Below are 25,395 nucleotides of genomic sequence, written 5' to 3' on the forward strand. Positions count from 1 at the left end.
CTACACAAACAAGAATAATAAGTGAAGAAGAACAAGAACCAAAACCGATTATGCGATTTTAGGTGACAGTGAGTGAATAGGAATAAAACTTCAAGAAATATTATCCAGAACATTATCACAAATGCAGTAGTGATATTAAAACTAGTTCACTGGCATCAAAATACATTATCTTCGGATTTTCTAACTATAATATATTAGAACAGAATACATTTTCACCTGAGCTATTGCAACAAAATCCCCTGAGTTGGAGAATTTGTCATTAATAATGCTAAAATAAACAACATATAAACAAATGAAATTTTCATATATCTTATATATCTTCTTACAATATTCTATTCCTTACTTCCTTCCCATCATCTCTTTCCACCATTACAACCCTGATTGTCCTGATCCTCTCCTCTCATCATCAGTTCCATCAGAGTCCTTCCCATGCATCTAAGCCACCATGGTCCCTACTTCCTTCACCCTTTGCCCTCCATTTGATTAGAAGTTTCATTCATATTTGGTTAAAGCAAGGCTGCACCATATTTTCAGTAGCACTGTGAAAATTTAAAAAAAAATAAACAAAAAATAAACACCGAACATCGACCAACCTACCGTTATGTCCATTGGTGCTGCACCAAGATCCTCTCTTTCTTCATCATCTACTCGGTTAAGTTACCGCCCTTCTGTCACTTCCCTTAGTTTCAGTTTTTGAAACTAAAACAGAAAAATATTAATGATAATACGAATCAAGAAATAGAAGAAACTAACAATGAATCAAAACCCCACAAGCTAAAACCCTCCAAGAATCGATGAAAATCCCCACTGGAACAAGAAACAGTTAATTTTCACTGGAACTCAAAAAAACAAGTGAAGCAAGAATCGAAACCCTAGGTCAGAAACACTCGGCATTTGTTCAAAACCCTAGGAGGACCAAGGATCTCATGAAAGGAAGAACAAGAAAGTGAACGAGAAAAGAAAGAGAGAAGAGATGAGAGATAGAACACCGAAAGCACTGGTGAAGATTCGTAGTGAATGGGAAATCATGGAAGGGGCCTCCTCTGCCTCGACCCTCTCTCCGTCGTGTTCTAGAATGGAAGGGGGAAACAATGAGTTGGAAAGGTGCGGCCCAATCTGTAAGATAGGAGATGCGGTGGGTCCCATTCGGAATCCACGTAATGCCAGCTGTTAGGAGACAACCTGCATAAACGTTACGTATGATACGGTGGGTCCCACGTAATCCACTAAAAATCGGTTTTTAATTTGGCGTTTTCTCTTCGGACAAGAATTGGATTTAATAAGTTATTTTTTGTAGGGTCTCTTTATTCACTATTAGATCAGTAATGAGATTTTTTTTTTTTTTTTTCAAGAAGCCAAAACCTAAATGGCAAGTTATTAGAGTGTCCTTTTTCACGACCTAGGTGAACTCCTTGGCTTATAAACCCTGTTGTGTGGTTTTTATTCATTTCTCCCTCAAATCATATACAATATACAATAGGCAATGATCCCTAACTAAAATTTGGGTGTACAAGCATCAAATTTTATCATCTACATTGATCTTTCTCTGCATGGTGGGAATCCACCTCCCATATAATCATGACAAAAGATTTGTCAGAGCCTATCATCTTAACAGGAATGCATGAAATATATAGTTATTCTAGTTTTCATGGGATGCGGTGACTAGGAGTGTAACATCGATTCAGCTGAACTAAAAGAGATGGTTCAACGTATAAGGCTCTCACCATTACAAGGCCCGGAAAGGATGAAATTCGCAACCTTACCTCTATGTATACAGAAGTTCTTTTCATGTTTCAAAGCAATGTCCTTCAAGTTGCAATGGAGCAACCTTATTGTTGTGTCAAAATTCATCCTTGATTGAGTCCAATAGTATGCATGTTTATATTGGATTACTACAGAGTTTTTACAAATTTGAGTTGGGTTAGGCTTGAAAATCCCAATCCTATCCCAAGTAAGGATGGGTTAGGATTGTGCTTAAAACCAAAACCCAATCTGATCCAATCCCATCTATAAATAATTAAGTTTATATTATATTTTGAATAAATATTTATATGCTTCATTTAACTACATCTTCATTTCTATTAGGTCATAAACCTAGATAATGCATATAAGATTTCAACCACTCCAACATTAACATAATACGAATCTTAAAATTGTTTTGCCATTCCTGAATTACCTATATGACTTGACCTAACTCAATAAATCTAATCCAAACCAATTTAACTAAATACTAACCCATTCAATCAGCTTAAGGTGGGACCAGGTTGTATTGGGTTGGAGAAATCAAAACACAAGATTGTATTGGCTTTGAATAGAGTTGGGAGATATATTTTGGTCGAGCTAGAGTTAGTTCTCAACTTAAGACAATCCAACTTACCCAAGTTACAGTTCTCATGAGATATTTGGGTGGCCTCAATTCAAAATTTAAATCCAAAGTACTTCTAAATGCAAATAAAATTGAGTTTTATTGTGCTCAAGTTTTGGCCGTCATTATATAAATATCTAAAATATCTCAAACAATTTGATAAATACCTTTAGCTCTTCCAATCAAATATTTTGGTCATTCTTGTATAATTAACCAATATTTTTAATTAATTAAACTATTAAAGTACACATTAGTTATAGACACCATAGCATCTTCTTTCCCCTCACCTATCTTTCTTCCTCTTATTTCTCTCTGTAATTGAGTCACATTTTAATTAAGAATATATATGTAATTTTATTTTCATTGTCCTCCATCCAGAGATTGCATATAATAGTCTATAAATAGTTGAAGGTCGACTCGTAGATTTTCAATTAAAAAGAACTACAAAAAGATGCAGTCCATATAAAGCTTCAAGTTAGGGACTTATGAAATATTAAAGGCATTTGTGGATAAATATTTTTAAAATCATAATTGTAACATCTATATAAAATGAACATAAGGCCTTATAAAAATTATTATTGAGCATTATAACGGTTATAATAACAATTATGTGTCTTAAAACAAACATTCAGTATTAAAATAAGCACTGAAAGAATAATTATTGTTATAAAATGATACTAATTGTTGGATCTTAGAATTATTATTGGAGAGAATTTTGAGATAAAAAATTGAATTTTGGAAAACATATTTTGCTTGTAAGAACTTACAAGTGAAGAGAATGGTTGTTATTAATATTATGACAATTTATTGCAAGAAAAAATAATGAAAGATAATAACTATTATTTATTTCTATATTATTTATCTTAAAAATTTATTAGGGGTGGCTAAAACCATGATCTTTATAATGGTGCAAATGCCATCAATGCATGAAAAGTCAGGGACTCGCAACTACGTTTAATGGCAAACATCAACATCCGTCGTGACAGCTTTTATGGCGCTCCGCCCGTTATTAAAATAATGTTGTTCAAAATTCAATTTTTATTTATGAAAAATTATTATTTTAATTTATTTTAAGTAACGTGGAGGTGAAGCTGACGTCGCCTACATATAGGGCCCTTCGTCGAAACTTTTATCTTCCCTCTCGCTCTCCCCCGTTCCATCCCAACGATCCATCAGGATTTGGCGATCGAGAACCTGAAATTATTTCGGCGTTCGCGCGAGAGGCTTGAGATCCCGGTTGGGAGAGAACCTGAAATAATTTCGGCGTCGCCTATATATATGTGGGGACTTTTATCCTCCCTCCGACCCTCTCCCCTTCTCTCCCAACCGGGATCTGGCGATCTGGCCGCCTTGATATGGAGAACCTGAGCTCTCTTTCGCGCGAATGGCTTGAAAGGATGGCGAGCCGGGCAGTCACAACCCTGGAGTCGGCCTTCTTCTTTGCGCCCCTGCAGCGGTGATCCCGCTATCAACCTCGGCCGCCTCCGGAAGACGAGAACGGCGACTTGGAGGCAAGCGATCCGTCCCCATTTCGTATCTTTTCGCCTTTCTTGCATTCTTGATTCGGTTACTGAATACTTGTTTCTTGTTTTCAAGTTTCGTTTCGGCGTTCTTTGGTTTGCTGAGATGTTTCTTGGTTTCCGGTTCGGTTTTAGTTGGTTCTCGATTGCTAGTCTGGTTTTAGGGTTATATCTTCTTGTTATCTAGTTTGGTATCGGTGTTCTTTGGATTCCAGTGATTGTTCTTGGTTTCAAGTTCGGGTTTGGTCGGTTCTTGATTTCTAATATGGTTTTAGGGTTAGGCGGTGGTCTCCGTGTTATTTCGTGTCCTAGCTATGATTTGTTGGGTTCTAGTTTTGTGATGATCATCTAGTTCTAGTTTTGATGATTTATTTTCGTTCTTGGGGTTTGTTTTTATGCCAGTTTGAATAGATTTTGCTGAACATGGTGTTAGATCATTTTCCTTATGAATAGGTTGATAGAACTAATTGTTCCTATGATTTTATAAAAATTCCTTGTTTAGTTTCGATTATATTGTTAACATGTTTGATGATGTTTGCATTCTTGTGGAGTTTCTAGTCTCTGTGAGATATTTTTTAGTGATTGAAGTGGGTTTACTTTATTGTTGATATATCTTTCATATTATTCTCTGTTTTCCCCTTGATTTGCATCTGGCATTCAAAAGGATATTTCTTTTTGATCTTTTGACAGTTTTTGATTTTAATCTTCTACACTATCACGTGATGATTGGGATGAATTCTCAATGTCTTTGCTGCTTTTGCTTTTCTTGGCTTGAGTGGGATTTGGAGTTTAATTTATGTGTTTGAGTGGGGTTTTGTCTATTTGTTCTGTTGTTATGCAATCATTTGGTTCATGCAGAGGTGTAAGCAGTGCGGTTAACAGGGGAATTTCTATATGCTAGTGTCTGTAAGCATTTTTGTTTTGTTAATTGTCTGCTTCCATTTGTTTGCTGATACTTCTTTGAAACATTTGGTACTTGGGTTGGTGATTGAAGTAAATACTTCTTATTTGTGTTCAGATGGCTTCATCTGTGTATTATCTTTGTCTACTTACACATCATAGTGACTCCTCTATAGGCGTCGCCTAGCTTGCTTGTGAATGCAGTTATTGTAATTTTTATTGTCTGCTTTATTTTTCTGGCCGATATACATGTGCAGTCTTTTACAATAGTTTGATTTGGTATTTCTAATTAGTATCCAAGGAAAAGATCCTGTAATTCATGTATCATGAGCTCTGCCTTTGTTATTAACTTTATTTAACACTGATGTTCAATGTGATTTCGTCGTTGAATCACTACACTTTTGGATGAGCGGTGCTCTCTTAAAGCACTTGTTGCTTCATGAAATCCTACTTATATTCTTCCAAGATGCTGAAGTTATGTGTTTGTGTTTGAATAGGAAAAATTAGATTCATCCATTTTACATCAATGCTTGTCTCTCTCTCTCTCCCTCTCTCACACACACACTTAATGCAGATGGCAAATTAGGACTTCAGTAGAGAATTTTGATGATTTGTTGCTACAAGAATTACCGACAATGTTATTCAATGAATCTAGCTGCAGCTTTTGATGTTGTAGAATCCATAACTCTTTCGAAAACATGGCAAGTGGGATTCCTATATAATATGACTTAGTTTCAATAATCTGGATAATAATCATATTTGAATGCTTAAAATATTTTTTTTAATATATTGGTGGGTGATGAGGTTGTGTTATTCGTATTTTTGGTACCTATGCGTATCTGCCAACTTTATGTTATTGTAAATGGTGTCTACTCCTTGATATGCATATTTAATGCACTATGCTTTTAAGTACAGAAAAAAAGAGTGATACTATAAAAAATTGAGGGGAGAAGGACATAACATATATTGTTGAACATATTTAAAACTAGAACACAAATCAAGACAAATTATTTATTTTACTAAACTTTTAGTGCTCCTTCATATTTTTACTTTTAGGAGTCCAGCTTCCTTTATTTCCACTTTTTTTAAATCAACTAGTTTGTCGTCTTTTCACGCATTAATCAGTTTTAAGTTCATTTTATTTTGTTTCTGATCTGTTATCTAATAGGGCTTCAGCAATCTGGTCTTTTATGCTTTCCTCGGATATCATTCTATTTTGTTTACTAAAATTTGATTTATTTCTCTTTTATAGTATAATTTTCTCTGTTTTTTGCATCTTTTTTTTTCACTTTTGAAAACTCAGTTTTTTTTCTTGAGTTTATGTTCTCTCATGTTTATTATATAGTTCATTTTAGTTTTATATTTTCCATGTTTTCACTTTATTTTAATTTATTTTTAATCTTTTTTATAACAAGTGTTTGAATATTCCATTTTGTGTTTGTAGAGGGATATAGAGAACTGAAGTTATGATCTTGTAGGAGTCATTCTGCTCGTGTAGTTTGAGTTTGTCACATGTCACATGATGGTTAGAGGAGTGAAAACTGTGAATTCATATTGTTAAATGCTCCTTTTTTTTATAAAAAAAAGAGTTGTTTGTTGCGACACTGTGTCAAATCGTCCTTTCTTGGGATTGCTGCTATGTGCTAATGTATTATTGAATGCTATTTTTACTGGGGATATTTTGTGGAAGATCAAAGCCATTTTTCTCTACCATATTATGATTTCATCATTATGTCACATATTGTTATTTTCTTCTTGCAGGGATGTTTGATAATTAAAAAATGTCCCAATATATCACTATTCACTGGATGGTATGATTACTGAACTTTCGATCGTTTATTAATCCAGTCACTCAAAGGTACCCTCTTGATGATGCAAGTCATTTTCTCTACCATATTATATTTTTACTGTTATTCTGACCTGTCTTTTGTGATATATTATGTTCTTCCAAAAGCATGATCAGTGGTAGTTTTGATGATCATATGATCTTGTTTATGTCCAAGCAGAGATTATGAATTATGCCACTTGGACTCTTGTTATATAGGATTCACAATAAACAATTTCTTTGAAAATAATATCCTCTTCTTGTTTGAGCTATCTTTCTCAAGTCTGTGTATCAATCTTAAGGAGTAGGATGTGTGGAAGAATGAGCAAGGGCGACCCTTGCTAAGCAATTGGAGATTATATTCAAAATAATGACTCTGATGGGATCATTCATGAAGCTAATCTGTTATGTCTATTACTTAATCAAGTAAGCGTACTCAGCAAGCAGCCAGACTTGGCCCTTCTGTCAATTTATAATAGTTATAATAATATGTATGATGTACTATAAAAATGGTCTTTCCTTTTGACATGCAATTTTTATGTGCTGGTTTACTAGTAAGAAAAGAAAGTAATAAATATATTATAAAAATGACTGTTTTAGCATTAATGTAGTATTTTTGCTTATTAAGCTTTTGAAATTATTATCCAATATCAATTAAGAATGCTGGATTGAATGATATATTGATCACAGAAACCACAAAGGTCTCTATGTTTATTTATTTGAATTTGTTACTTTTTATGTGGTATTAGATCTTGTCTTCTAGGCATTTCTCTGATTGATCGAGACAAATAGTCTATGACTAAGAATTATCTGGTTGTTTTTGTTTGCATCAATTTCTATGCTACTTGGTGTGTGATCTCTTCCTGTTGTAATGTCTGAGATGGATGGAGGGAATGGAGCTAAAACCTTTATGCATAAAAATCTGGATTTTCTCTACTCAATTATATACTGATTACATATACTTGATGTTAAATTTTTCTCTATGGGCTTTTGAGATAAACAGTGGGAATCAAAGTAGACATCTTTCAAGAATTGATTGAATCTATTTGTTTTTGTCTCTGTTCGAACTTATCAACTCGGGAACTAATTGATTAAAGCCTTTTTGCTGGGTTGTTTCATATTGAATTTTGTGGTCACTGGATGGTAAGGTTACTGGACTTTACTGTATCATACTTGTACTGCTATTATGCTTACCTGTCTTTTGTTGTTCAGGTGTTTAAAAGTATTCTTTTTCTCTGCAAAGTTGCAACTGATGTTCTTGAGGTATTTACTTTGATGTCTTCACGGTTTTCATATTTTGATTATTTCTATGAAAGTGGGTGGTATTTTAAATTATTCTTTTATTTGAACTTTATCTTTTTGTTATTTTAAGCTGTTATGAGCACGGAGTTTCTATCATCATGTTATATACCAAATTATTTGATTCTATATGTTGGAGCATTGGGTGAGCAAAAAACATGGCATTCATGTATTTGAGTAGGAATAGTTTGGCATCTCTGTTCAAAGTTCAAACTCCCTAAACAGGAATATGTTGTGTCTGATGGCCATCTAATTGCCTCATGTGGGGTGATCAGGCTCCTTACAAAGGGATCACATTGAATTCAGAATTGGAGGCCACATTTTGCATTTTTGTACTTTATCTGGAATAGTTAGAGGTTTCCTAATTTGTTAAAGAACTATTTGGTTTTTATTTTAGAACCATTTATATGAATTGCAAAATGCATGTAGTAATACTGCTTTAGAAATATTATAATGTCATTAAAATTAAATATTTTGATATTCTGTGATACTTCAATATGCTGCTATAAAAGCTTTTGTTACTATTGAAAGTTACATATCTAATGCTGTAAATTTTGAGTAGTTGTATCACTTATGTAGATTCAATGGGAAACAGAAACAAGGAAAGAGAAACAAAATCTTTGTAGCTCACATGGAAAACATCTTAGGATAAAAAGATAGTCCTAAATGATCCATTATCACCAACATGGTAAATTTCAATAGTCCTCTAAAATATCTTGTCACCAGGTGCTGTCTTGGGAGTCATAGGTGTTGTTGCTAGGTGCCTAAAATGGAAGATACCATTCAAAAGCGGCCCAGGGCACTAATGATAAGGAGTGCATATATAACCAGTCAAATACATGTTGCTTGAAGATGAAATGTTGATATGGTGCTGACCACAAACTTAGAGCACCATATGCATTTACTCATGCCAAATGCTAGTGCATTTAATGCCCTTAAAAGGGGTTGCTGATTTTGGTACCATAACGATTTCTTTTATATATCATCTTTTCATCTATAAACTTACATTAGCTGCAATGCATGTGAGATTTATTTTACTCATGTGTATGTTTGTGTGCATTTACTGGAAAACTATATTTAAGTGGTATAAACTTTTGGAGGTCACATGTTTGAAAATGGCAAGTTTGGTGCTCTTGAGAAAACTAGAAGTGTGACTTCTTGTGCTTATTGGTGTAGATTTTGAGACTTCTTTTTGTGGAAGTTGTAGGGGCTTGTGCCTAAGTTGAGCGTGAGGCCTTTTTCTCCAATTTTTATTATCAGTTATCAAGATTCTTATAAGCTCATTGCAGTCATGAACCTCATGGAATCCCTGATTCTCATTCCATAGTATATGGGTTTCCATATAGAGGGATCCACTTGTAAGGCACCAACCATGAGAAAGTATTCAACATGTATCAGACATTAACCAACTAATTAGCATAAAACTCAGCCATATTTTAGTGTTGCTCATCGTCATGGTATGTATAGGTAGCAGACCTTCAGCCTATGGTGTGAATGTTTTCATTGTACAAGTTGATAACAGGAAGTTTCACTTTCGTTGAGCTTGTAAGTATGACTTTTCTCCCTCTCCCTTCTGTAATTTTCCAATCATGCTGCTTCACTTTGGAAAATCAATTGTGGGAAGATGAAGAGAATGAACTTCCTATTTGGAAACTGACAAAAACAAATCAACTTATAAAAACTGAGATATGATGCCACAGAAAACTGATGCCAATCTAAGAAATTTATGTTCTAAACTTAATATTCCCAAATAAAAAAGGCATATTTTTTCAAAGTATCTTGATCATTACTAGCAAATGACAATCTTTATTATACGCATTCAAACACCTTTCTAGTGCATTGCTTCCAAATTTATATGATCAATAATTGCTAGAAACCACAAATCTTAATGGTTTGAGCTACTGTTTTTTTCGGAGGGTACAGAAGATCTCCAGAAAATAGTTTCCTAGTTGCGGCACGGATACAAGAGCTTCTAGGGATCATGGATGTAAGGTATACTTTTCTAGTAATCTGTAGTAGGCTAGTAGCTTTAATTTTTTTTTTTTCAAGATGTTCTTATTTGAAATCTTTTTGTGCCTGAATAGAACTAAACCTTTGCTGATAAACCATTTATTAACTCATTGGTGGACTCACATGCACCACCATTATAAGCAGTTAAGGATTCATGCAGTTCTTGCAAGTTTTTCTTCATTGGTGAGGTATTCCCACTTGCATTTATGTTGATGTTCTGTTCTGTATAATTGATAAATCTAAACAGTACTACTGACCATCTGGAAGTGTGATGATCACATCATCTAGAGAAAAGCTTCCATTCATTTTTGACGTTTAATATCCTTCGGTTGAAATTCTAGCAGTGCAGAAACCAGGCTGCTTTGGATCTGGTAAAGCTGCACTTTTACCAGTAAGCATAGGAATAACATTTGCCTCGGTCGGTCAATCAGTGACATGTTCTTGCACACACATTAGTGCCATGTGAATACATCTTGCTGCCGCATGTCTGGGACATTCACCAGTTAATTATGGATCTATAAGCTCCAACCACTTGCCATCTTCCATAACTTCCATGCCTGACAATTCCGTCACACTATTAGCTGATAAGATATAACTAGATTTTGTTTAGGAAGAAAAGGCAATAAAAAGGTATCGATCAGCTCTGATGCTCACATGGCCTAGGAAGTTAAGAGAGTTGCCATGTTGATGAAAGTCAGCATTCCTCTTTCCACTTATAAGCTCTTAAAGCAACACATGAAAGCTAAAGACATCAGACATCATCCAAGAGAATATTGCTGGCTTTCAGATCCTTATGGACAATTCACAGTCGAGAGAGCTTGTGAAGATAAAGAGGTTCGTGCTATTCATTCAATGATGTGGAAGCGCTTACCTCAGTCTAAAAGTGCTCCACTGGTCGAGTCCAGGCAACATCAAGAGAATGTGGGACAGAATTTACAGAAATTGATGAAGAGTAATACAGAAAGTTGAAGAGCTGAAGTAGTTCGTTTATCTGATAACAAACCATAGAGAAAAAGAGAAAACCAAGCTTTTGTTTGGCATGTATTCATAGATGTGTATCTTCTCTTCTCCTTGAATGCATCACCTTAAAAGTCTTACCAAATTTCTGTGCTTGGCTAAAGCTGAATTTCATTCTCAAACTTATTAGTCCTTATCCTGAATGGGAAGAAAGCCTTTTAACTGCTATCTCTTGCCCCTCTGGCAACCAGACCTGGAATAGGTCATGGAAAGCAACCCAATGTAACAACTACATCAAAAGAAAATATTTGGCCACACATTGAGAAATATAATTCAATTATGTGCATTGTTCCTCAAAATCTTCTCATCAATATCATTTACCTGCAATTTGAAGTGATTTACTTGGTGACTTTATCTATCACCTGGATCCCCATCTGATTTCTTCATATGAACTTAGTAGGTGGGGAAGTGTTGAATTCAACAAGGCGACGTGACAACCCTATAGATCCTCTCCCAAACTCTGACGCGACCATCATGATTGTTGCATGAGATGAAACTCGACCAGAGAACTCGAGATCCACCCGTCCATTCGTTGCCAAAAAATTTCGGAACTTCCTTCTTTCCACCTTATCAGTGTAGGCTCTACCACCTCTCTTTTCACTAGCCCCAGGATGCGGTTGAAATCGCCCGCCACTACGGTTGGGACCCTTGGGAGACAAGGTTGGTGACCTTGCCCTAAAAGACTCTTCTCATCCTGTAGTAAGTACTAGCATACACACCACACAAAAACCAAGGAGCCTCATTCGGCTCAGAAATTACCGTTACAACTTTCTGAGGGTAGTTGCAGAACACATCCACAATGGCTACCCCTCGCTTCTGCAGCACCAGGATACCCCCAGATAGCCTCTGAGACTCAACTGCAAAAGACTCCCAAACAGCTGCAAGGTGATTTTGCACTCGACGAAGGCCACCTCGAGAGAGCCTTGTCTCGCACAGGAAGCAGATGTTCGGGTCGTTCACCTGGACCAGGCTTCTAAAAGAAGTGTTGAAGGAGGGCTTGGCCGCTCCCTTGCAGTTCCAAGCAAGAATCTTCATTTCGCATCACGCTGCCGGTCGAGCCCCTGCTCACCCTCGCATTGGGCCCCAGCTCCCTTCATCCCAGCCTGGACCAGCCCCTTGCCGATCCCAACACCCTCGACGGGGCTGACGCCTTCCCCCAACACCACTGGCTCTGCACTGCACCGCGAGTTGGGCCCCCGCTCCACACTGCAGAAGATCTCACCCACCTTCGCATCAAACTGGGCTGCCCTACCATCGACTCCACCTTCGGCCAAATCAGAAGCTTCCCCCATCACTGTTGACATCACCATCCTCATTGCCGAAAGGTGATCCAGGGGCCCCAAAGCAGCACACGCCATTGGCAATCTTCTTGGCCACCACCCCCCCAGCCCAGATGTTGGGGGTTCCGCGTCCATGCCTCCCGAGACACCACCACCTAGTGCAACGCCTCTCGGAACAGACCCAGGGACGTCACTGCCGACATCCCCGGTGAAGGCGGCGGGGGGAGAGTGGATCAGGGTTCACCGAGGTCGGGGCCGCCCTCACCAGAGATGACGCTGGAGAAGCAGCGGGAAGCGGTGACATCTCCAGCTCCCGGGCACCCTGACCCGACCTCGATCCCTAGTTGGGCCCGGTCAGCCGCTTAGCCTCCACAGACTCGCCCAAATCATCATGGCAGGTGGCTCGACCCGAGCTACCGGGCCGGCCCATAGTAGCTTGGCCTAGACCCGCGTCAGTTGACCCAGACGTCGGGCTTCTGGGCAGCTTGTTCGAAGGGCCTTTGCCCACATCCAACATGTGGACCTCTGGGCCAGCCTGCGTCCCGGCCGGCCCACCACCATCTACATCGCTCACCGAGTTGCCCAGGTCCAACAACGGGTCAAAGCCCGACTCGACCGCCGCAATCTTTTGCAATAGCTTGATGGTATTTCTAATCAGCATCCAAGGAAAAGATCTGTAATTCTTGTACCATGGGGTCTGCCATTGCTATTAACTTTATTTAATGCAGATGTTGAATGTGATTTTCGTTGTTGAATCACTACACTTTTGGATGAGCGGTGCTCTTTATTGCACTTGTTGCTCCATGAAATCCCACTTATTTTCTTCCAAGGTGCTGAACTTATGTGTTTGTGTTTGAATAGGAAAATTTCGATTCATCCATTTTACATCAATGCTTGTCTCTCATACGCACACACATACGTGCGCGTGCACAATGAAGATGGTAAATTAGGACTTCGATAGATAATTTGGTGATTTGTTGCTACAAGAATACTGACAATCTTATTCATGAAGCTAGCTGTAGCTTTTGATGTTGTAGAATCTGTTTGTATCAAAAACATGGCAAGTGGGATTCCAATATGTTATGATTTAGTTTTAGTAATTTGGATAATAATCAAATTTAGATGCTTGAAATCTTTTTATTAGGGATTTTTGCATAAATACCCTTCTGAAAATTCAAATTTGCATAAATATCTTCTTAAAATTTATATTTATTTTTGAACCCTCATAAAACACTGTTTTCGTACAAATGCCCCTAATATAGCGGTTCTTCTAACACCATTAATAAAAACTATATTTATTTTAATTAAAAATAAAATAGAATTTTGTAATTATTTTTTTCTCCATCGCGATCGCCTTGTAAATATTTCTTTTTACACATCTACCCATTAAGAATATTTTAATCATTTTAATTTGAAATCGTTACTTTTTTAACGGCGTTAGATGGCATGGGAACATATACAAAAATAAGGATAAAAAAAGATAGAATAGCAAAACAAGTGTTTTACGAGGATATATATGAAAATATCAATTTTGGGAGAGTATTCATGCAATATTCGATATTTAGGAGAATATTAATGCAAAAAACCCTTTTTATTAATACATTGGTGGGTGATAAGGTTGTGTTTTTTATATTTTTGGTACCAATGCATATCTGCCAACTTTATGTTATTGTAAATGGTGCCTACTCCTTGATAGGCATATCTAATGCACTATGCTTTTAGATACAGAAAAAAAGAGAGATACTATAAAATGTTAAGGGGAAAAAGATATAACTTATATTGTTGAACATAATTAAACCTAGAAACAAAAATCAAGACAAATTATTTATTTTACTAAATTTTTAATGCTCCATCATATTTTTACTTTTAGAAATCCAGCTTTCTTTATTTCCACTTTTTTTAATCAACTATTTTGTCATCTTTTCATGCGTTAATCAGTTTTAAGTTTATTTCATTTTGTTTCTGATCTGTTCTCTAATAGGGTTTCAGCAATCTGGTCTTTTATGATTTTCTCAAATATCATTCTATTTTGTTTACTAAAATTTGATTTATTTTTCCTTTATAGTATAATATTTTCTGTTTTTTTGCATCTTTTTTTTCACTTTTGAAAACTCAGTTTTTTTTTTTTTGAGTTTATGTTCTCTCATGTTTATTATATATTTCATTTTACTTTTATATATTTTATGTTTTCACTTTATTTTAATTTATTTTTAATTTTTTTTATAACTAGTTTGTATGTTTGTAGAGGGATATAGAGAATTGAAGTTATGATCTTGTAGGAGTCATTTTGCTCTTGTAGTTTGAGTTTGCCACATGAGACATGATGGTTAGAGGAGTGAACACTATGAATTCATATTGATAGAAATGCTCTTTTTTTAAATAAAAAAAAAATTTGTTTGTTGCGACACTGTGCTCAAATCTTTCTTTCTTGAGATCACTACTATGTGCTAATGTATTATTGAATGCTATTTTTACTGGGGATTTTTTGTGGAAGATTAAAGCCATTTTTCTCTACCATATTATGATCTCATCATTATGTCACATATTGTTAGATTCTTCTTGCAAGGATGTTTGATAATTAAAAAATGTGCCAATATATCACTATTCACTGGATGGTATGATTACTGGACTTTCCATCATTTATTAATCCAGTCGCTCAAAGGTACCCACTTGATGATGCAAGTCATTTTCTCCACTATATTATAATTTTAGTATTATTCTGACCTGTCTTTTGTGATATATTATGTTCTTCCAAAAGCATGATCAGTGGTAGTTTTGATGATCTTATAATCTTGTTTATGACCAAGCAGAGATTATGAATTATGCCACTTGGACTCTTGGTATATAGGATTCACATTAAACAATTTCTTTGAAACTAATGTCCTCTTTTTGTTTGAGCAATCTTTCTCAAGTCTGTGTATCAATCTTAAGGAGTTGGATGTGTGGAAGAATGAGTAAGGGCGACCCTTGCTAAGCAATTGGAGATTATATTTAATGACTCTGATGGGATCATTCATGAAGACAATCTGTTATGTCTATTATTCAATCAAGTAAGCGTACTCAGCAAGCAGCCAGACACGGCCCTTCTGTCAGATTCTTGTGCAGGCATGGAAAGAAATATGTTTTCATTCCACCTTTGGATTATAAAGGTTTTCTTTTTTCTACGCAAGATGGCTCATACAATTCTAATATGAATATATCTAAAAAAATCTAAATACAACAAGTCACAAAATATGCGAGACAGTACTTTTTTTGCGTGATATACTACAAAAAAAAAATCACCATCCCTATTGATCTTTCTCTATGCCTTGTCCTAAGAGTAATGCCGCGACTTGTTAAGGATATTTGACATCGCTGCCATGCATTGGGCCCGGGGTTCGACAAACGCTTTCTAAGAATATGATATGACTTGAATATCTTTTTGTACTTTTCTCACATGCTAAACTCGTTGTCTGCAGCTCGAGGTGGAAGGAAATCAAGCTTAGTTTAGCATGCCCGTGCAAGTGCACCTAACCACATCCTGTCCACATGGAAGCTGACCCAAAGCCCATTCGTTTTCATTTTATTTTCTTTTGTTTTCCCTATTGTTTGACTATAACATTACTGAAAAAGCATACAAAAATTAAAGCCAAGCACAACGGAGGTTCTTTTAATTCCAATTATCCATATTTGTTCGGGCTCCAAAAATTGTGTGGACTCATTTTATTTTCCAACGAGCCAAAGCCTGTCTCAATTAAGCTGATTCATAGCTGCACATAAGCCGCTTGAATCATTTGCAACCTTGATGACTCGAGCATTTTCAAGTACTAACGGGTAAATGTATGTCAATTCCATAAAATAAATTTAACATTCATTAACAATGGTGACAATTCCAATAAGTCTAATGGAATAGCGTATGGAGAGAGAGAGATTTTAAGAATTAAGGGTATGAGGTCGCGTTTGTGGAACTCAGACCCAGCACAGCTCGGATCGGTCAAAGTAGTGACGGCACAAACTATTTGGACCTACTCGAGCTGTGATGGGATCCGAGTTTGGTGGGCAGATTGAGCTCACAGTAAAATAGGTTTTTTTTTTTTTTGATGAAAAAAAGGGATAGGGGGGAGGAAGGGACAGTAAAATAGGTTTGGACGACAGTAATATGGTAAGTTCGAGGTCCTATTAGTTAATGTCTTGGCTAAAGATCAAGGCATTTTTCTGAAAAGGTTATGTGTAATTTCTATTATACCCTTAATAAAAGTTAGGTCTTTAATGTCTCTTTAATATTGAAGGGTTTTTTTGTGAAAAAATAAAAGTGGAGTGATTCCTGGCTCATGGGAAAGTAATTTTTCCATGAAAGGTGGGAATCATATTCTCATGGGAATAATACTTTTTCGTCTTTCTCCTTTGGAAACTCCAACCAAATAAGAGGCATCTTATTACTTTTTCGTTAACCACACTTTTTGTCCTTATTTTTCTGCGAACCAAACGAGCCCTAAGTCTAATGGAATAGCGTATGTGGAGAGAGAGAGAGAGAGAGAGAGAGAGAGAGATTTTAAGGATAAGAGTATGAGGTTGCTTTTGTGGAACTCAGACCCAGCACAGCTCGGACCGGTCAAAGTAGTGACGGCACAAACTATTTGGACCTATTCAAGCTGTGATGGGATCCGGGTCTGGTGGGCAGATCGAGCTCACAGTAAAATGGGTTTGGACGACAGTAATATAGTAAGTTCGAGGTCCTATTAGTTAATGTCCTGGCTGAAGACCAGGGCGAAGCGACCAGACTGTTTCAACACTACATGACCCTAGTAGTGCCTTTAGCGAATAACATTTTTTTACCAAAAAAAAAAGCATTGTTATGTTTATATAGTAAAGTCGTATAGGAGAATGTATCATGGGTGATATTGAAGCCTGGATCGGGTGTTAAAGTCCCAATCCCAGTCAACACGATTGAAAGTTGTAATCCAGTCTACCAAAGGGCGCGGGCTATCAATTTCTGCAAAATACTTACACATGGAACTATAATGAGGAGACGACATACGGAAAGGGAGTTCGATAATGGCATTTCCACAAAAGCATAATGATGAACCGTCAGATCATGACCTTAATTTCAATCTGGGACAATAACTGCTATAAATGAGCCGTTAGTCTATGCACATGCTGCACACTTGCATTCATATTTCACACCTAGCTATCATTGAACAGGAAGTTTTGCACCCTCATAGAGCACAAGCAAAAGATCTATCGTGGCGACGAACCAGCCATATATTTTGTGCGAACATGGGCAAGCCACAATTTGCATTATTTTGTATATGTGTATTACTAGGATCTTCTCGAGGGCAATTAGAAGCCACAAGTTAGGGATATTCGAGATGATATTAAAGAACATAATTACAAATCACGAAATGTCCAAGACAGCTCTTCCTCATGTGATTTACCACAAAAAAAATCTCTCGGTCTACAGCTCCATTGGCATTTCTATAGATATGCTTTGCCGTGAGAGTAATGCCACAGCAGTCAGGATATTTGACGTCGCTGCCATGCATGGGGCCTGCGGTTGGCCAAACGCTTCAGAAGAATATGATATGATTTGAATATTCTTTCATACTTTTCTCATATACTTAACTCATTGTCTGCATCTCGAGGTGGAAGGAAATCAAGCTTAGTTTAGTATCCACTTGCAGTGCACCTGACCACATCCTGTCCACAAGGAAGCTGACCCAAAGCCCGTCGTTTTCCTTTTTATTTTCTTTTGTTTTCTCTATTGCTTGACTACAACATTACTGAAAAATCATACAGAAATTAAAGCCAAGAAGAACCTAGCTTCCTTTAATTTCAATTATCCATATCTATTCAGGCTCCAAAGCTTTGTAGAGCTGGGTTGGTTGAGTAGAATAAACTTACATCATTTCCGTTGAATCTCCAGGAATCACTAAGAATCCACAAGCTCACCAGATCTGCTGAGATGGAAAGGGCAACCATGTCTGATCTTATCGATTAAGTGTTTACCCAGCTTACTATATCCGACACTACTAATCTGCTCCAGATGAATGGTCCTTGGCATCCTTAGGGCATGTTTGATGCTCTGCATTGGCTGCCGCAATGTAACTCCAAAAGTTCAACGAACTTTGAAATTTAATTAGTGTAGTTCTTTCACGCCTTTGGTGACTGTCAATCCTTTACACTTATCTGTTAAGTATGTAAATTAGTTTGATCAATCTTGTGACAACATCTTCATCATATATTATTTCAGGTTTTACCATCGTCCATGTTGCTGGAAATTGGACCCGGGGGCAGTCTTTGGTCGAGGGAGAGGGAGCTGCGGGTCACCACGGCGGGGCGGCGACCAGTCGGCGGGCGGCGTCCTCCGTTTGGGGTGGCCGGAGAGAGGAAGCAGGGGGTCCTCACGGCGGGGCGGCGATCCGTCAGCGGGCGGCGTCCTCCGTCTGGGTGCCTGCAGACAAACCGGTGGCCGGGCTTTCCGGCGCCGGCCCTCCGACGCTCAAGTCAGGGAGGGGGCAAATAGTGTAAAGAGGAGATAAACAGTGTTTGTAGGGCACGGAATTTTCCAACCCCCTCCTGAGAAGCCAAGGCTTCCTTTTATAGGTGGGGGTCGGTTTACCTGTGATGTAACAGGGCGAGGCCATAGTACGGCTTGGCATGCGGCTCAGGTCGGCGCACGGTCAGGCGAATCATTGTGCTGATGTCGGCGGTGAGGGCGTCGTACGACCCGAACCAGCACGCTATCAGGCAAATCATTGCATTGGTGTCGGAGGTATGGCCGAGATCAGAGACTTATCATGGTTGACCAGACTCTGCTGGGCTAACTTGCCGTGGAGAGCTGAGAGTCCGTAGATGACAGGAGCCATACGCATTAAATGTGGAGTAAGCCGGAGATCCGCATTAATTGTGGAGTAAGCCGGAGATCCGCATTGATTGTTGAGTGAACTGGAGGTTTACAGTGACCATGCGCAATAAATGCTGAAGCAGCAGCAGGATATGGTCCTCAGTTGGACCTCGGAGGAGTACGGCCGTAGTAGGTGGCTGACAAGGGTAGACCTTGAGCATCAGGATTTTTCTAGGTCGGAGGTCTCGAGGTCGGATGTCTTGAGGTCGGGCGTTCCAAGGTCGGACGTTCCGAGGTCGGATGCCGACTTTGGCTGTTCAGGGTCGGCGATTGTGCGGCTTCTTGGGGGCATTCGTGTCACTTGGGGGGGAAAAAATCTTATTCCCCCAACACTACCCCCCGACTTCCGAGTTCGAGCGGCTTGCGGGCTCGGACGTGGGAAGTAAAGTCTATCATTAAAGTTGGGGGGCGAATCTCGTCCGCGCCCTCGTGTTTCTCGGAGTTTTTATGGCGAGACCTGCGCCCTTGGGCGTTTCGAGGTTGCTTTATTCAGCGAACTTATGGTGGAGCTCGTATCCTTACGTTTCTCGGAGCGGATGTAACGGGGGTGGCGTCTCTTGGATCGCCAAGATCGCTTCGTGCGGCGGACCCATGATGAGGGTCCTCGGGCTCGACGAGGCGGCGCCTCGATCCCGTAATCGAGACTCCCCGCTTATCAATGAGTGTGCCGTTACGGGGTTCAAAACGGACACGTGGCATGATCTAGGGTCGGACGCTTCCGATCTCGTATTACTGGATCATGGATCCGGCGAGATGGAGGCTACATCGGGGCTCCACGTGCCCCAGGGCCTTATTAAATGAGGGGAGCGGAGGTGCCGTCCGCTCGTTCTTCAAGGCGATTCGATTCTGCGGACCCATAATGAGGCCCCGAGGTCCGATGGGACGGGGCTTCGATTTCGAACCTGATTTATTGATCCGGAGTGAATACGGTGCCTCGGCCTCCGAGGTCGACACGTGGCGCAATCCGGTCGGGGGATGGGAACCGACCCTGCCGATCTGGACCGTCAAGGGGGTCTATATAAACCCCTCGAGTTTGCCCTAAAGGTTTTATTTGGCCGCCTCTTATTTTTGTTGTCTTTCTCCCTTGCTTCCTTCCTCAACCGAACCTCGCCGTCGGTGCCCGGAGCGATTTCCGGCGATGTCCAGTAGGTCCCTACCCTGTGATTGCTAGGGTTCCTCTTCTCTTTTCCTCCCAGTTTTCATCCTCTGCTTTTAATTTTATTTCGCTCTCCTGTGAAATGGGTCTTGGTCCGGAGGAGGTAGGGTCAAGTCTGTCAGAGGAGGAGTTGGAGTTAATCCGCTCCCGGTTTTTCTTCCAGCCCGGGTTTCGTCTCGAAACTGCGGGGCCGGAAGACAGGGTGACGCAGCCGCCCCCAGGTCGGATCGCGGTTTACCGCGAGACGCTCTGGGCGGGCCTGCGGTTCCCCGTTCACGAGTTCGTGAACAACTTGCTGGTCGAGTACCAACTCGTCCCAGCACAGCTCGCTCCGAACTCGTGGAGAACCATCATCGGGTTCCTCTCCCTGTGTCTCGGGCATGGGATCCCGATTACCGTGAGCGTCTTCCATCGGTGTTTCTTATTAAAGAAGAACCCGGCGGACGCGGAGTGGCTATACTTTGCCTTTCGAGGCGGTATGTCGCTCTTTCACGGGGCCCCTTCCTCTATTCATGAGTGGAAGGGGAAATTTTTCTTCCTGGCGTCCGAGGCGCCGTGGGGGTTCAATCCGAGGTGGGGACACCCTTGGTTGAAGGCCCTCAACAAGCTCTCCGAGCCCTCGGGGAGGGAGCAGAGGACCCTGGACTCTCTCCGAGCCCTCGGGAAGGGCTACGACCTGACTGAGATCCTACGGGAGGACGCCCTGGCGAGCGTGGGTCTGAGCTCGGCGCGCCCCGAGGGTAAGGGTAGTTACATTACTTTCTTTCCTTGTCCTTTGTTTTTACTGCCACTGGTCTGACACTTAGTGAAATTTTTGATTTCAGATATTCCCCATATGCCGACCAGCAACACATCACTTTTTTCCCGCCTGAGGAGGCGAGAGGCCGAGGCCGGGGGAGCTATACCCCAGCCTCGGAAGAAGGCGAGGTCGGTCGGCGCTTCCACGTCGGCCGGGACGAGTGGCCTTGAGGCGGGGGCCTCCACAGCCGACCCGAGGCGGGCGCGGGTCGTTAGTGACGCGGGCCCATCGGCCCTTCCTTGCCCTGCCCCCATTGCCCAGCGGGAGGGCCCGGCTTCGGGTTCCTCACAGCGCCCGGGGCCTGAGCCGACCAGGGGCCCTGGAGCAAGCGGCCCCGAGATCCCGAGGCCGGACGTACCGAGCTCCTCAAGATACTTTCAAGAGGAGTCGGATGAGCTGGACTCCCCTATCCCCGAGGGGAGTTCAGCTATTCATGATGCTGAGGTCGCACGTGCCGTGTTTCGGCGTGCGATGCTTCCGGCGGACCGGGCCGAGTTCCGGAACATTCCGTTGGAGGACATTGTTGACAGTACCTACTGCAACACTGCCCGGGTAAGTCCTTTTCTTGATTTCCTTAAAGTTATTAGCGAATCCAGATGTTTTTAACTCACGATCATTTTGTCTCTTTCTTTTCAGCATGTTCACGAGCTCGACACCCTGGTGTTCATCGCCCAGGGGTGTCAGGAAGAGACCCGGCGGGTCAGCCGGGAGTTGGAACCGGCCAAGAAGAGAGTCGCCGAGCTGGAGGCGGCGTTGGCCGAGGCCGAGGCTCGGCGAGAGGCCACCGAGGCCGAGCGCCTTGCTATGGCGGAGGCGCTTGAGGAGGAAAGGGCTGCTCACGCCCTGACCAGGTCGGCCTTGCACGGTTCAGAGGCGCGCTTGGGGGAGGTCCAGTCCGAGGTCGCGGGCCTCAAATACAAGGACGGGGTTTCTCGCCTCCGAATCGAGCAGCTTGAGGCCCGAGAGAGGAGGGCACTCGAGCGAGCTGAACATGCCGTGGAACTCTTCAAGGAGTCGGAAGAGTTCCGCGACATGTTAGAGGAGGAGACAGTCGACGGGTTGCTCCGGGGTTTCGAGAACTTCCGGGTGCAGATGGCCCGGTACTGTCCCCAGTACGACCTTTCGACGGTCCGTCCGAGGATGAACCTAGGCTACGGGTCCGACACGGAAGACCTTCCTACCATTTTGACATCCGAGGCAGGATTGTACGAACAAGACCCCGCCGAGCCTTCGACGAGGGCGGCCGAGACGGACGGCGTCCCGGAGGCGGCACCGGCGGCTGAGACGGACGACGTCCCGGAGGCGGCACCCGAGGCCCCTGCCCCCGATCCCGAGCCTGTGCCGGCTGAAGATCCCGAGGTCATCACAGTGCCAGACGATCCCCCGGATGTAGCTGCCGCCGCTTAAGGCTTGGCGCATTTTTTCATGTCAGCGGACGAGATTGTGGAGGCACAGGTGGAGAAGATGGATCCTTCCCTGATAGAGATGCTAAAGAAGCGTGGGCAAGACAAGTCAGGGAGAAAGAAAGGTGCTGACTTGAAACGGGAAGGGGGATGGCATGATCTGGGAAGTGCTAAGCCAGTTGGAGAAGACCCCGAGCCTGTGCCGGCTGAAGGTCCCGAGGCCATCACCGTGGACGACCCCGCGGATGTTGCTGCCGCCGCTTAAGACTTGGCGTATTTTTTCTTTTTCATTGTATCCGGGGTCGGCTCTTGAATGGCCGACCTCCAATTTTGTAATTGGCCTTCCGGCCCTTTGTCAATGAAAAAATACTTTTGTCATTCCGTGCTCGTCTTTTCCTTTCTTGTCGTGAATGAGGCTAGAGCCTTAGCTAACCGCCTCGACGACCTCTAACTTTGCATTTTAGTTTTCGGGCTACTTAATGAAGTTGCCCTTTTTTCTGAGTTATACCTTGGCCTTCTCGGATCTTAGTCATTCCGAGCAAAGGGAGCTCCGAGCTTAGGTTTCCAGAAAATTTTTCTAAGTCCTATAACTCGGATCTTAGAATTGCGAAAGTCGTCACGTTCGGCCTTTAGGGAAATCCCAAGGCATTGAGGTCGGGCCTTAGCCCTTCGAGTAGGATCGGGCTAGGTCTGTTCGTGCCGCTATTCGGGGAGTCCAGTCAGGTTTCCGAACTTGACTTCCGGGTCCTTTGTAGGGAGCGCGGGCTAATAGTCGAATTATCGCCGAAGGTTTCCATGGTTATCGTTCTCGGAATTTACCGAGGTTTCGGTGAGTAAGGCTGGAATCTCTAAAGATCGCCTTAGTATCTGTGTTCGGCTGGTACACTCGCGGCCGGGACCACTTTCTCAGCTAGACGTCGGAGTCTATGTATGGGGGCCGAGTTGGGCCCTAATTTATGAAGACATTGTACCAGTTGAGACTTGACAAGTGGAGACTTGTCGAACGGAGCATGCATAATGTAGTTAGGAGATCGGTCTTAAGCCGATCCATTGGAGTAGCCCGACTTTGGGGCGAGATAGGACTCCAACGTTGGATGATTAGCAGTATGTAGATAAAATTTGACAAGGAGGGCGTCGAGTTAGATGTACCTCTTGCATTCTCAGAGTTGTGCTTCACATGGCGAAGTAGGTTACTTCCCTTCCTCGTCAACCTCCGGAGTCATTTTTGGCTTGTAAGAGGGGGGCTCGGGCTTCTCACGGACCCGACGGCACCCGCCGAAGTTGAGAGGATCTGGGGAGGCTTTATTGATTTGTAGCTCTTTTCTAGGTTGAGGGAGCTTGAGACCCTATGGTCGGACTTCGGGGCGCCCCAACCTTGGTCGAGGGATCTTGCGTTAGGTCGGCGGGTCTGTGGGCGCTCTACCGAAGTAGGATGCGCGCTAGCTCAGTGGCAGAGCTCTGCTTCAGAAAGTATTGTCCGCTCCGGGGATCGGGGATCGTCGACCGCTCCCGGGGGTCCACTTTGTGGCGCCCCGGGTGGAACCACCCTTTCCACCCCTCACGGCTTCGTCCCGAGGTCGAGGGAGTTTGGGACTCTACGGTCGACCCTCGGGGCATCCCGACCTTAGTCGAGGGATCGTTCGTCAGGTCGGTGGGTCTGGGCATGCTCTACCAACCTGCGACGCTTCCCGAGGTCGAGGGAGTCTGGTTCTCTACGGTCGACCCTCGGGGCATCCCGACCTTAGTCGAGGAATCGTTCGTCAGGCCGGTGGGTCTGGGCACGCTCTACCGACCTGCGACGCTTCCCGAGGTCGAGGGAGTCTGGTTCTCTACGGTCGACACTCGGGGCATCCCGACCTTAGTCGAGGAATCGTTCGTCAGGCCGGTGGGTCTGGGCACGCTCTACCGACCTGCGACGCTTCCCGAGGTCGAGGGAGTCTGGTTCTCTACGGTCGACCCTCGGGGCATCCCGACCTTAGTCGAGGAGGCGCTACGGGGGGCCGCGAAGGTACTACCCCGTTGTTGGTGTTGAGCGCCACGGAGGGCCGCGAAGGTACTACCCCGTCTTCCCGAAGTGTCGAGGGGTCTGGGCACGCACTGTCGACACTCGGGGCATCTCGACCTTAGTCGAGGAATCGTTCGTCAGGTCGATGGGTCTGGGCACGCTCTACCGACCTGCGACGCTTTCCGAGGTCGAGGGAGTCTGGTTCTCTACGGTCGACCCTCGGGGCATCCCGACCTTAGTCGAGGAGGCGCTACGGGGGGCCGCGAAGGTACTACCCCGTCTTCCCGAAGTGTCGAGGGGTCTGGGCACGCACTGTCGACACTCGGGGCATCTCGACCTTAGTCGAGGGAATCTTGCGCCAGTCGACGTTTCATCGTCCTGCGATACTTCTCGAGGTCGAGGGAGTTTGGGACTCTACGGTCGAGCCTCGAGGCATCTCGATTTTGGCCGGAGAATCTGAGGATCACAGGCGACCCATTATTAGAAGAAAATTACAGTCATCAAGATAAGAGAATTATTTGCAAAAAGGAAGCTGAGTCCATTGTCCTGATTGTCTTGAATCCCTAGGGGTTTCATTGGTGGTACATTCGTAGATTCTCGGAGTTCCAGCTTCGCGGGATCAGAGTCCCCTCCAGGGACTTCAATTTGTACGCCCCTGGTCGTTGTACCCGGGCGATTTGATACGGCCCTTCCCAATTCGGGGCGAGCTTTCCTTGCTCGGTCGGTTGAGAAGTCTCGGCTCTCCTGAGAACGAGGTCCCCTATTTTGAAAAGCTTCGGCTTGACTCTGGAGTTGTAGTATTGGGCCGTTCGCTGTTGGTATTTTGCCATACGAACTCGGGCGACCTCTCGTGTCTCTTCAATGAGGTCCAAATTGCTCCTGAGCTGGGAGGAATTGGTGTCAGGGTCGTAGTGCTCCACCCTCGGAGAAGGA

The 25,395-nt window shown here is 42.4% G+C and overlaps 2 long non-coding RNA genes across 2 annotated transcripts in view; one reads left to right on the forward strand and one right to left on the reverse strand.

Moving 5' to 3' along the window:
* Positions 1–112: 112 nt before the first annotated feature.
* LOC149768660 (uncharacterized) lies at positions 113–1,087 on the reverse strand. The gene is made up of 2 exons (XR_016395576.1): positions 598–1,087; positions 113–517 (listed from the first exon to the last, which is right to left on the reverse strand). It is a non-coding gene; the product is annotated as an uncharacterized LOC149768660 (long non-coding RNA).
* A 2,431-nt stretch (positions 1,088–3,518) lies between these two features.
* The window catches only part of LOC149768661 (uncharacterized), a 99,541-nt gene continuing 77,664 nt past the window's right edge, over positions 3,519–25,395 (forward strand). The window contains exons 1-3 of the long non-coding RNA XR_016395580.1: positions 3,519–3,876; positions 6,547–6,643; positions 7,823–7,873. This is a non-coding gene — a long non-coding RNA (uncharacterized LOC149768661). The remainder of the gene's footprint in view (positions 3,877–6,546; positions 6,644–7,822; positions 7,874–25,395) is intronic.

The sequence above is a fragment of the Phoenix dactylifera genome, chromosome 1, assembly GCF_051530095.1.
Source record: "Phoenix dactylifera cultivar Ajwa chromosome 1, Ajwa_hap1_PhDact_Kaust_v1.1, whole genome shotgun sequence".
In the NCBI taxonomy this organism is placed as follows: domain Eukaryota; kingdom Viridiplantae; phylum Streptophyta; class Magnoliopsida; order Arecales; family Arecaceae; genus Phoenix; species Phoenix dactylifera.